Source organism: Condylura cristata, unplaced genomic scaffold (assembly GCF_000260355.1).
Source record: "Condylura cristata isolate star-nosed mole 26May11 unplaced genomic scaffold, ConCri1.0 scaffold00004, whole genome shotgun sequence".
Classification (NCBI taxonomy): domain Eukaryota; kingdom Metazoa; phylum Chordata; class Mammalia; order Eulipotyphla; family Talpidae; genus Condylura; species Condylura cristata.
The window spans coordinates 36,476,624-36,489,745 of record NW_004567105.1 but is presented as its reverse complement, the minus strand read 5'-3'; positions in this window follow the sequence as shown (position 1 = coordinate 36,489,745).

The window sequence follows — 13,122 nt, the reverse complement described above, 5'->3', positions numbered from 1 at the left end:
CCCGTCGCCCGCAGCTGCTAAGTTGTAGGGTCTTCGCCAACACAGCTGGCGGCAAGAGGCTGGGCAGAGCGCGCTGGAGTGGTGGGTGCGCGCCCAGGTGCGACTGCCGCGGCGCCTACGCGGTCCTGGCGGGAGTCGCCGCGCGCAGCACTGGATGTTCCACAAACACCTATTTCTGAAGGAAGGGACAGTGTGCCCATCTTTTGCCCCCGGGAGAGTGCCTCCAGGTCCCGCACTTGGCGCTGATAAAAAAAAAAGTACCGAGATTAACGAGAAAAGAAGAGGAAAACTGGAGCCAGTGAAGGAAACAAAGGCGCCGTCTCAGCAGCTTCCCCACACAAATCTTGAGCGTTCCCATTTCTTGGTCCCGCGTTTGCTTGTTATCGGGGTTCTTTCAGTTCCTGGCGAGGGCCCTTGACGCCGCGCCGGCATTTGCTGCACCGAATCCCACGTGTGGCCTTGAGGTTAAATGGAGAGAGAAAGAACAGAAGCTGCTGGACCGGAGGGGAGGAAGGCTGTGCTTTCACCCTGGAGGGGAAAAAAAAAAAAGTGGACATGTTTTTTAAAATGTGAAGGACATACGTTTAGATCAATGAGTCAGGCACAAAGTGTTTGCACCGGTTGTGGGCTGAGGGAAAACGAATCCAAGAATGGTAACTGCCGTCTTGGAGGGGAGGGGGGGCCGGGAAGAATAGCTTGCCTTCTAGTTGACTAAGAAAAAAGTACCTCTCAGGTACTATAGATCTGACCATAGAGCTTCAGTATTTCACTGGAATGAATCTCAGGATTCCTTTTCCAGCATGGAAAATGAGTCAAGAAAGAACATAAAGCCAATTCCCAGTAGGGCACCTCATAATGTCTTTTGAAAAAAATAAAAAGGTTATTCAGAAAAAGTTTTTCTGGTGGTGAACAACTTCAAACCCAGTTCATTTCATTTTATTTTCAAAGCATATACCACAATACCGCAAAAGCTTTTTTTTTTTTTTTTTTTTGTCGATGGGTTGGTTAACTTTGCCAGCCCTCATCCCCTATTTCCTGTAACATCTTGATTTGTCTTACCTTGCCAGATATCAGTGAGGCAATATTTGTGGAAAGCCACCTCCAAACTCAGCAAGGTATTAACTATATTTAATGATAACTGGGGCCCTCCCTGGTGGTGAAACGGGCTGAGGGGCAACACTGAGAAGCTAGCTGCAGCTGCTTCAAGGCGAGCTCAATCCCCCACTAGGGAGCTGACTCATGTGGCGTGGTGGACCTCTCCCGCCTTGCCCACTGCTCCCCTCAGGAATGAACTGTTTTCTGCTCTCCACTCTACCTCTGGTGAATCCTCTCACCACCCCTGCATCTCTGGCTTGTACCCCAATTCTATATGCATAAATAAATAAATCTTTAAAAATATGTATTTTTTAAAAGGATAAATGTTCCAAATGAATGGGTAGAATACATTCATTCAAATATTTATTGTTATATGTCAATTATAGTTCAATAAAGCTGGAATGGGAAAAAATATTCCTTGAGCACCTGCCTTGTGTTGGGTGTTAAGGATGTAAGACCCCTGCCTTCATGAACCTTAGGAATTACATAAAAGCTGCAGGAATGATTAGCAAAAACTACCAAATTAAGAAGATAGAAAAACAAGACTGCTATAGCTGTACAATGGATGATTTGATCTTACAAAAACAGCCCAACTTGATATCCCTTGGAAGATTTTAAATGCATGGTTTGATAAATGTAAATTTCCTGCAGGAAAAATAGCAGTGTAGTCACTTAAAACTAATGAAACTTCATGTTCAAACTGGAAGATTAACTCATCAAAGACTTTAAAGCTGGTGGCATGTGAAAAGAGATAAGAAAAATTACCTTACATGTTTTGTTGTAGATGATATGTATCTGCTTCTCGGGGACTTTGCCACAAAATAAAAGAGACAAGAAAATAACAAGGAGGTTGAGAGACTCCCAAGGAATAATTAACATAATAAGTTCATTTTTTAAATATTAACACTTTCACATGCTTTTATATTCATATGTTTCTCTTCAAACATTTAAAGAGAGAAACTTAAGAAAGTAAAGGATTAACCAAAAGACTTCAAGTACAAAAAAAAGTTGCCATCATGGTTCAAGGCATTTTTTAAAGAATTCCTTTAGTTTCTAAGATTAATTGTGTGATTCTCTCTCTCTTTTTAAATGAAGTTCAGAGTGCCTCATTCCTAGTGGTTTTGTTCATACTGTTTTGCTGGTGTTAGAGCAGACACATTGGTTAGTGCTTTTCTTTTAAGTCCCCTTGAAATAAATATTCTAAGGAGAAAAGTAATCACTGTGAAAGCTGTGAATGTGTGTGTCGTTGAATCAATTACCAAGCCCATGAAATATTATTTCTGTTTCACTTTGAAAATTTGTGGTGTCAGGTGTGGAGGCACATACTGGATTTGAACCTCACTTCCACTCCTAGGTGAGTAACCTTGGGCAAGTTACCCAGTCTGGGCTGTGCCTTCAGCTGTAAGACAGAAATATTAATATCTGTTTCCCCGCAAATGTCATCGATGAACTTTCACTTATGAAAATGCATGAAGGAAATCACAATTGTGATTTGGTCAGTTGTGTCCTTCTAAATATGCAAATTTCTTGAAAACTGGTGTCTTCCTTTGCTTCTTTTTCACATAAAGAGCCCAGCATTTCTCCTGGAGCCTGCAGAGAAGCAGAGAATTGCAGCGCAGTGAATCCCCCTATGCCCTTATTTTATTTTATGTTTTAAATATTTATTCACCCATTATACAAGAACTGGGGTATGTGAGAGGATTCACCAGAGACAGAGCAGGGGGCAGAACAGGCAGATCAACCAAAACACACTGCTGAGAGGAGCAGGGCGCCAGACACGAGAGGTCTGCCGCGCTATCTGGGCCACCTCCCTGGCCAGGGACCAAACTCTGCTGCACTGGCTGCCAACAGTCCCACAGTGCCATGCTCCAAACCCTTGTGCTACCAGGGAGGGTCCTGCCCTTATTTTAAAGATAAAATAAATAAAGGTACTGGACATTCGGGAGTTTTTTGAGGAACGGAAGAACCAAGTGAAGTCTCCTGCCCACTGTGCATTCAAACTGCTTCAGCCCTTCCCTTACTGCTTCATGAAAAATAATAAAGTGCAGAAATAGACAGTTAGATTGGCGGAATCATAACCAAAAGGAATAAGGTACTATATGAGGGTACTACAGCTTCAGAGGAATTCATTGAATAAGGCACTTTTAAATATTCAGAACTTTTGATCCAATAGTCTTTATTTAGGAATTGCTCCTATGGAAATTTGTTTTACATTTTTTTTTTCATGCAGACAATAATTTATTTACAAAAATGCTAATAATCATGGAAAATTATAAGCAACAACTTAGATATTCAATAATGGAGAAATAGCCAAATAATGTAATTCTAACCCATGGATTATAATTCAGACAGCACAATAACTTTTTAAAAACTATTCAGTGTTTAAGCAGAAAACAAGAAAAGAGCAGGATAAAACTGTAAAATGTTTAGTATACTATGATTTGAAAAAAAAATGTTTAGGGTCCACCTGGTGGCACAATGGGTGGTGAAAGCATAGTGCTATGAGGCTGTCCACGCGACTGAAGCATGAATTCGATCCCTGGCAAGGGAGGTGAGCCAAATGGCCTACCTGCAACTCCCCTCAGCAGTGTTTCAGTCAGCTGGCCTGTTTTGCTCCCCACTCTGTCTCTGGTGGGTCTTCTCATCCCATGTACCTCTGGCCTAGTTCTTTTATGCATAAATAAATAAGTCTTTAAAAATATTTAATTTTAGGGCCCTCCCTGGTGGCGCAGCAGGTTAAAGCACAGCACAAAGAAGCTTAAGCCATTATCGCATGAGTTCTATCTCACCTGCCCTGGAGGTGACCACATGGCGCGGCAGACCTCTTCTGACCTGCCCGCTGCTCCCCTCAGCAGTGTACTTCATCGATCTGCCTGTTCTGCTCCCCACTCTGTCTCTGGTGAAGCCTCTCATCACCCCTGAGCCTCTGGCCTGTACCCCAGTTCTGTATGTATAAATAAATCTTTTTTAAAAAAAGTTCAACTTTAAAATAAAGAAATCTTTTTAAATGTTTATTTTTTTTTAAAGATTTACTTATGTTTGCACACATACTGGGGAACAGGCCAGAGGTGCAAGGACAGTGAGAAGATTCACCAGAGGCAGAGCGGGGAGGAGAACAGGCAGACTGACAAAGTACACTGCTGAGGGGAGCAGCAGACAAGACAAGAGAGGTCTGCAGTGCCATGTGGGTCACCACCAGGGCAGGGGTCAAACTCATGTGGAAGTGGCCTCAGCCTCTTAGTGCTGTACCTTAACCTGCTGTGCCACCAGGGAGGGCCTAAATGTTTAATTTTAAAATAAATAAATGTTTAAAAATAGTTTAATTTTAAATATGCTAGAAAAGAATTGACAATATTTTCCTCTCTATTTTTATAGTATATGTTTACTGTAACTATCAAATAAGACAAAAAATGTTTTCCAAATATGACAATTACTCTCTCCAAGATAACCACTATTAGCCTTTGGTGTTCATATTCAGACTTATTTCCAAGCAAGTAACTATACAAGTTTTTACAAAATATAAATTATTAAACATATTTGGTAATTCTGCTGTTTTCACTTAAAATATGGTAAGCATCTTTTCATTTATACAAATTTGAAGTTTGAGTCAACTTTGGGAATGGAATTTCATGATTTTAATCTAAATTCACTTTTCCTATGAGCAAGTTAACAGTAGAAAAATAATAATGCTATTAAGTGATACTTCATTATTTAACAGAAATGTTAATTGTCCAAATGGGAACCCACAACAATAATATAAAATAATAACTATTGGAATACTTGGTAAATTACATAATTCATCCTCTCATAAAAGTCCAAGAATCCTAATGAAACCTGGAAAAGTCAACCTAAAAGGAAAGCCTAAAATAAACAAGATATCCTGCCAATTTGAAAAAATACACCTCACCCATTACAACTGTTACCCCAGGATTCCTCAAATAAATTCTTTACTCATTATTAGTAAGCAGTACTGACGGGGAAGTTCCCCATGTCTGCTTAGATCTTGCTGCTTTCCCAAGTCTGCTGCTTGGGACAGTGTGCTGCTTTGATTTTGCTGCTTGCTCAAGCGGAAAAGCGGCTGGGTGTACTGCACTCCCTGTTCACTGGAGTAACCGTGGCTACCCTGACCACCTTCCCAGACAATAAAAAATGCTTATGCTATGATACATGGATGACAAGTTCCCTCATACAAACTGTATAAAACCTCACCATTCTTGTAATTCAAGGCTCAGCCTTTTGGGACTGATCCTACTGAGGCTGACGGTGTGACAAGTAAATCTCTCTCCACCGCTCTGAGTGCCGTCTGATTTCTCTGGGAAATTGCTGTAACAGTACATCTTAAAGTCTTCAAGAAAAAATACATAACGTGGACTTGATCAAAATTGAAAATTCTGTGCTTCAATCCCCACTAAATGGGAGAAAATAATTACAAATCATCTTTCTGATAAGGTATGTGTAACTTACATTATACAGAAATGTTATATTTTATGTTATAAAAATATATGAAGATGGGGCCTCCCTGATGGTGCAGGGGTTAAAGTCTCAGCACTATCAAGCTATCACCAAGCCACTGAAGCCTGAGTTCAATCACTGGCCAGGGAACTGACCCACACAGCACAGAGCAGACCTCTGCCCACGGATCCCCTTAGCAATGGATTTAAGTCAGTCTGCCTGTTCTGCTCCCAACTCTGTCTCTGGTGAATCCTCTCACTTCCCTTACCTCTGGCCTACATCCCAGTTCTAGTATGCATAAATAAATAAATCTTATATATGTATGTATATATGTATGTATGTAGGTATATCATATATATATATAAGATTTATATACACACATATATATGAAGAACTTTTACAACAAATGAGACAAACCAATTTAAAAATAGGTAAATAGGCCCTCCCTGGTGGCACAGCAGGTTAAAACACTGCACTGAGAGGCTAAGGCCACTTCCGGATGAGTTAGATCCCTGCCTGCCCCGGAGGTGACCACATGGCGCAGTGGGCCTCTCCTGGCCCGCCCGCTGCTCCCCTCAGCAGTGTGCTTCGTGGATCTGCCTGTTCTGCTCTCCACTCCATCTCTGGTAAGGCCTCTCGCCGCCCCTGAGCCTCTGGCCTGTACCCCAGTTCTGTATGTACAAATAAAATAGAATCTTTTAAAAAAAAATAGGTAAAATATCTGATTAGGCATTTCTCTAAATAGCTAACAAGCACATGAAAAGATGCTCACCATCACTAATCAAGGAAATGCAAATCAAAACCACAGTGAAATACCTAACACTTCACACCAGCTAGGCCAGCTGTAATCAAAAAGACAGACAGGGCCTCCCTGGTGGCACAAAGAGTTCAGTAACAGCATCACAGAGCTATCAGCAGCCACTGCAGCACAAGTTTGATCCCTGATGAGGGAGTTGACACATATGGTGCAGCAGACCTCTCCGGTCGCACCTGCTGCTTCCCTCAGCCGTAGATTTCAGTCAGTCCTTCTGTTCTGTTCCCCACTCAGTCTGGTGAATCTTTTCACCCCCAACACGTCTGGCCTCTACCTCAGGTCTTGTATGCACAAATAAATAAATATTAAAAAAAAAAAAGACAGACAATAACAACTATTGATCAAATGTAAAGGAATTGACTCCAACTTACATAACTGCTGGTGAAATGATAAAATGGTGCCTTTACTTTGAAAAACAGTCTGGCAGATTCTCAAAGAGTTAACCAGACAGTTACCATGTGACCCAGCAACTGCACCCCTATCTCTGTACTCAAGAGAAATGAAAACATATCTCCAACAAAAATTTTAAATGCAAATTTCCATAGCAAAATTATTCAAATAACCAAAAAGTAGAAGTTGAAGAAGATGCACACAGGCTTTGGCATCCCTGACCAAGAACTGAGGTGAAGAGCTGATTCTGCTGGAAGAGGAAAGGTCATGAATGGAAGCACAACACAACAGCGAACAAAGAAGCCAAAAAAGAAGCAACCCACGCACTGATGGTGTGCCTGTGAGTCTGCCCTAAGAGAGCCTCTGGGATGGCAAGCTGAGGTCTGGGTCAACAATTCATGCCTAGTGTTGGCTTGGCATAAAAAAAAAAAGTGTCAACCAAGTGTCATAGAAAAAGTGTCAACCAAATCCTGTCCAACTGACTTTTACAGATGTGGAGTTTGAGGTCAAGGGCCTGAGAGCAAGTTGGTAGAGTCAGAAATGAAGCCTGCTACCATGGCCCCCTCGGCCACCCTTCTCTGCCTGGCTAGGGGTAGCCCCAATCCAGCTGCCCAGAGCCAAACCACCACATCCATGCTACCTGCCAGACACAAACTTCCTTCACTAAGGCCTACCAACTGATGCCTGAATTCTCGAAAAACTCGTATCTAGCAAATATGATCTGTCAGCTCTAAGAAGGTGTAAAATCTCCTATGATAGCTATAAAACTTCTTGTCGTTCTATTTTTGATGTGTGTTGGAGATCCCCACTCTATCACAACTGCTCCATCTGTTTGGACAAAGGTTTCCTTTGCAGTTTTTAAAGATTTATTTATTTTTGTATACAGAACTTGGGTACAAGCCAGAGGTGCGAGGGAGGTGAGAGGATTCACCAGAGACAGAATGAGGAGCAGAACAGGGAGACTGACACTGCTGAGGGGAGCAGTGGGTGAGACAGGAGAGGTCTGCCATGCCATGTAGGTCTCTTCCCTGGCTGGGGATCCAATTCATGCTGAAGCAGCTACTGACAGCTTCGAAGTGCTTTAAACCTGTTGTGACACCAGGCAAGGCCCCTCTTTAGATCTTTTAATGTCTTTTCGCCTGCAGCAATATTTTGTAATTTGCCTGACATTTTAAAAATATATCTTTTTGAAACTTTGTATTAGTGCAGTTTGAAATAGCACTAATTTTATTCTTCTTAGGCTTAATTTTAATCTTTATAATAGATAATGAGAAAAAAGTCTAGGGCACCAAGAGAGAGCCAAAGGGCATTTCTGTTTTCACTTGATTTTCTAATTATTTCAAGCAATGGTAGCTATTCCTCACAAAGTCACATAGAATGACTAAATGATTCAGCAATTCCACGGCTTCGTAAATATCCAAGAGAAACGAAAACATGTCCACACAGAGACTCATATAGCACTGTTGTAACAGCACTGTTCACAATGGTTAAAATGTGGTATCTCATGCAATGAAATATCATGTAGTCCTAAAAAGTAAAAATGGCCTGACATAGGCTACGATTTGAAAACAGACAGCAGCAGGTTCCACAGAGTAAGGGCTCAGTTCCTCAAGACATCCTCCACTTTGGCTCACCAGGCTTCTGACCAGCCAACTACAGAGCAGCACTTGCAGGACCTTCCTCAGGTCTGATTTGCTAGATATTCTAGAGCAGCTCAGAGAACTCAGGGAACCTGTTCACTTGCAAGATCACCAAGTACAATGTAAGTAAGAAACAGTTAAGTGGAAAAGATCATTATTATTGTATTATATGTTATATATTCATTACATATTTAGTATATATACCTACTGTATATAATATGCATTGTTGTATTATCATTATATTACTTCTCAGCTCTGTATAAGGTGTGAGCTGGGGAAAGGCACTGAGCTTCCAGGCCCTCTCCAGGAACTTCATTTCACCCAAATCTCCATCAACCCAGGGCACACCAAAGCCCCTCCTCTTGGGCGCTTATGGAGATATTATGACACAGGCATCACTGATGAGCTCACTGGTCAGTGGCCACTAAACTCCACTTTTAGCTTCTCCCACCTTTCTGTAAGGTGGGACTGGAAATTACAAATTACAATGTTCTATTTAATCACAAGATTCATTACCCTGGCAGCCAGTCCTCATCCTTAGGCATTTCCCAAAAAGTCACCTGGGTAAAATAAGAGACACCTTAAATTCCCTCAAATATAGAAAATTCCAAAGCTTCCGGGAGCTTGGAAGCAGGAAGTATAAATTGATATTACGTATAGATGAGAAATACCTTTTGGACATGTGAAGAACCAAATTAGGTTTTTCTTATTAACCATAGTATCACATTGTTCCTACTACTTAAACATGTTTGCTGATAGCCTGAGAAGAAAGATAAAAATAAGGAGCTACTAAGAAATAAAGCCCTAAATAACCATGGTTATTTAAAGGACAAGTATGTCTTCTGTGTTGAAAATACAACAATTAATATTCATTATAATAACACTAGATGACCAAGATAAATCCACAATATACTGAACAAAATTTCTTAAGTGATTTTCATTAAAAAGTGAGAAGAGGGCCCTCCATGGTGGCGCAACAGGTTAGAGCACTGCACTGCAAAGTTAGCAGCTTCTGTGTGAGTTTAATCCCCAGCCTGGGATGTGACACACATGGCACAGCACACCTGTCCTGTTTCGCCCACTGCTCCCCTCAGCAGTGTACTTCATCAGTCTGCCTGTTCTGCTCCTCTGTTTCTGGTGAATCCTTTTCACTCCCCGACACACACACACCTCTGGCCTATACCCTAGTTCTGTATGCATAAATAAATAAATCTTAAAAAAAAACAAACAAATAAAAAAAGTGAAAAGAAAATTTTCATGTTGAAAGGGATTCAGCTTTATTTTATTTTTGGCCTTGAGTTGCTGGGAAGTCATAAGGCTTTGCTACAGGGAGAGTGAGAAAATGGGGAAGGGTGTGAGCTTCTGTTTAGGAAAGAAGAGGGAATAGAAGATCCAACAGAAAGTCGTTTTTAAACCCCAAAACCTGTGCCGCACTCCTCTGTGGGTGGCTATTTGTTATCCAGTCCTATTGCTCTTGGAAACAAAAGGGCTTCTCTCTCTACATCATCTTCCCAAGCAAGAAATCCTTGAAAATGGAGGAAGCCTATTTCACCTTCACCAGCACAGTCCTTGTGCATGCTGGGGCATGCCAGGGAAAGAGAGGCATACAGTGGTGGACTGCATACATACCCCAGATGTCAGTCCTCAGCTCTGAAGCAAAGAGCTGGGGCAACCGCTGCCATCCAGAGAAAAAGGGCAAAATTCTCAGTGTAGCATCCAAACACATTTATCACCAGATCTGTGAGTCCCTACTTCTGGATGGGGCCTGAGTATGGGCATTTCTAATAAGTTCTTACCCTGCCTAGGGTTACCCCCCAACCAGACTTTCAGACCTCCTGTGGGACTGTTTTCAGTCCTGACTCAGCATGGGAATCACCGGGAGGATAAAAAACAAAACAAAAAGATTCCTGGGATCCTTCTACCAGAACCTATCAGATAGAAATCTTGTGACGGGGCCCACAGAGACCCATTTATTTGAGTCCTCTCTTAGTTCCTAGGTATTCAAGGCTGTGGGGTTCTGGCCCAAAGGACCCAGAAACCACACTAAGCCGAGTCAGTGTCCACAAAGTTGGCTGGTGGACTGATCTAGACCCAGAGGGCACTTTTAGCAGTTGAATGCAAGCCCTTTCAGCTGCTAATTGTTGCTTTAATGTGATGATGATATTCTTTGGAAAATATCTGCTTTGGCTTTCAGTCACATGAAATGAGCACTTATGAAAAGAAGTTCTCACAATTCAAACAGACAAAAGAGTTCTGTGCCTCCCTGGTGGTACAGGGGTTAAGTCTCAGCGCTATCAAGCTATCAGCAGCCAATGCTTAAGTTCCATCCCCAGCCTGGGGGCTGACCCACTTGGCCAGAGCAGACACCTCCAGTCTTGCCAGGTGCTCCCCTCAACAATGGATTTCAGTCAGTCTGCCTGTTTTGCTCCCTACTCTTGTCTCTGGTGAGTCTTCTTCACCCTCACCCACTCCCTGGCACCTCTGGCCTGCTATCCCAGTTCATGTATGCATAAATAAATCTTAAAAAAAAAAAAAAGTTCTGCAACCATATCAGAGACATTTTGTGGGGGTGGAGTGGGGAATGGGATCAAAAATGAGGGAGGGAAGTCCACAGGATTATGGTGATGGCACATGGGTGTCTTGGTGATGGGAAACCCGTGGGGATTACAATTGAGATGGAAAAAAAAATGTGCAAAATGATGTAAAAATAAACTGTTATAAAATTTTAAAAAATTTTAATTCAAAAATAAATAAATAAATAAGTTCTGGCCCAGCAATGAAAGTCGTCAATGCCCAAATGGAGTTACTTGAGATTCTGTCTAGTTTATCACTTAGTGGTGTGATAGCAGAATATCCTAGCAGTATAACCAAATTTGTAGCTCAGAAGCAGATTAAAGTCTAGTACATTTATCTGAGCAGAACCTTCTTTCTCAGGAAAGAATTCCCAAGGCTGGTTTTTGAAACCCATTTTTTCTTATTAATAATCTAAATATTCAACAACGATTATTCTCACTGTTTTTATGCTTCTGTGGCCACTTCAGTGATCTGGAAAAATAAATTGGAGATTGGATGACTTGGTTTTAAAGCATCATTTCACCTTTTCTTCATTTCTGTAATCTCTTTAGTTCCAGGTCAAACTTCTTGCTAATGAACTTCTAAATGCTCTGCAACCTATTTAGCTCAAGTAGACTACCATACCTTGGATTGTAATAAATGGGCCCAAATGGAGAGAAAGTGGCAGCTGAGCTTAACTCTGAATTCTGGTTCAGTTGGTTATTGTATAATTTGCAGATTAAGTACTGAACTCATTGCTGAAATTAGATAATAGTAAGCCATTGTGACCCAAATGGAAAAACACACCCCATATTCACGAATAATACACAAACAGAAATTGGTCATTCTACACGCAATGACAGAGAACACAAGGCAGTGAGAAAGTGAACTTAATTGGAAATATTGTAAAATTATTTTCAACATCATGTTAAATTAAGGAGTTGCTTTGATTGCTAAGTAGATAATAGAGAAAGTCAAAGTAGTCAGCCGGGTGAAAACTGATTCAAATATTCTACAAATTGCTTAATTTCTAGTACCATCACAGTACTTAATAGTGGTTGATGTAACAGGAAGTCAGTCAAAATGGAAACAGATGACTGTTAAATAGCTGACTTCAAGAGAGATAATAAATTGTTCAAAAAACTTTTCAAAATTTTTATTCATCTTTTATTCAAGAGAGCAAAAACTACATTGCCTGGGGTCTAGTGCTTTCCCTAGCACACAGATGGCAGTTGGTGTTTGTGAAAAGAAGAAATGACTATTACCACAAGAGCTTTCTTTCTCTTATGCCCTTGACCCTTACCTGTGAAATGGAGACAACAAACGCATGTGTGGGTCCGCTGTGCTGCCCACAATGTGTGTAGGCAAGACAAGGACTACATGAATTAGGGTTCACAGAGTGGTAGAAGGCACCCCCCAAGATCCTTAACCCTAGTTCAGGTCTGCAACAGTCCATTCTTGCCACGTGGGTGCGACCTGATGACTTGCTTCTGGTGGCCTAGCTGTTAAGTCTCAGCATTATCACCACTACGGCCTGAGTTCAATTCCTAGCCAGGGAGCTGACCCACATGGTACAGCAGACCTCTCCTGACTCACCCACTGGTCCCCTCAGCAGTATATTTCAATAGATCTGTCTGTTCTGCTTCCTACTCTGTCTTGGGGGGAATTCTCTCATCCCTGCACCCTGCCTACACTCCAGTTCTTCTATGCATAAATAAATAAATCTTTTTTAAAAACAGAAACATGATAAACTATCATTCTGTGATTAAGTCACAAAAGACTGACTACTCTAGGTAGCACACTCTCTCTACCAGCATGCTCTCTGAGGAGCTCAGCTCCCAGATCTGACCTGCACTGTGGTGACCCCATGGGGCAAGAAAGGGAGGGAGGCCTCCAGCCAACAGAGAAGATAAAGGCCCACACCCATAAATGGGTTTTGCCAGCAACCAAAAGGTGAAGCGAGGAAGGATCCCTGTGGCCTTGGAGAGTTCAGGGCTGGAGGCCCTGACTGACCACAACCATATGCCTTTCCCCCAGACTGTGCTCCAGTTGTTGTGAGGAGTGTGGGGAGAGAGTAAAGCAGCAATGAACAACTGATACAATACTCAAGCACCATGAATATGTGTGAGCTCACAGAATGTCTCAGATTCTCTGTCTCCTCCCCCAGTGCTCATAACT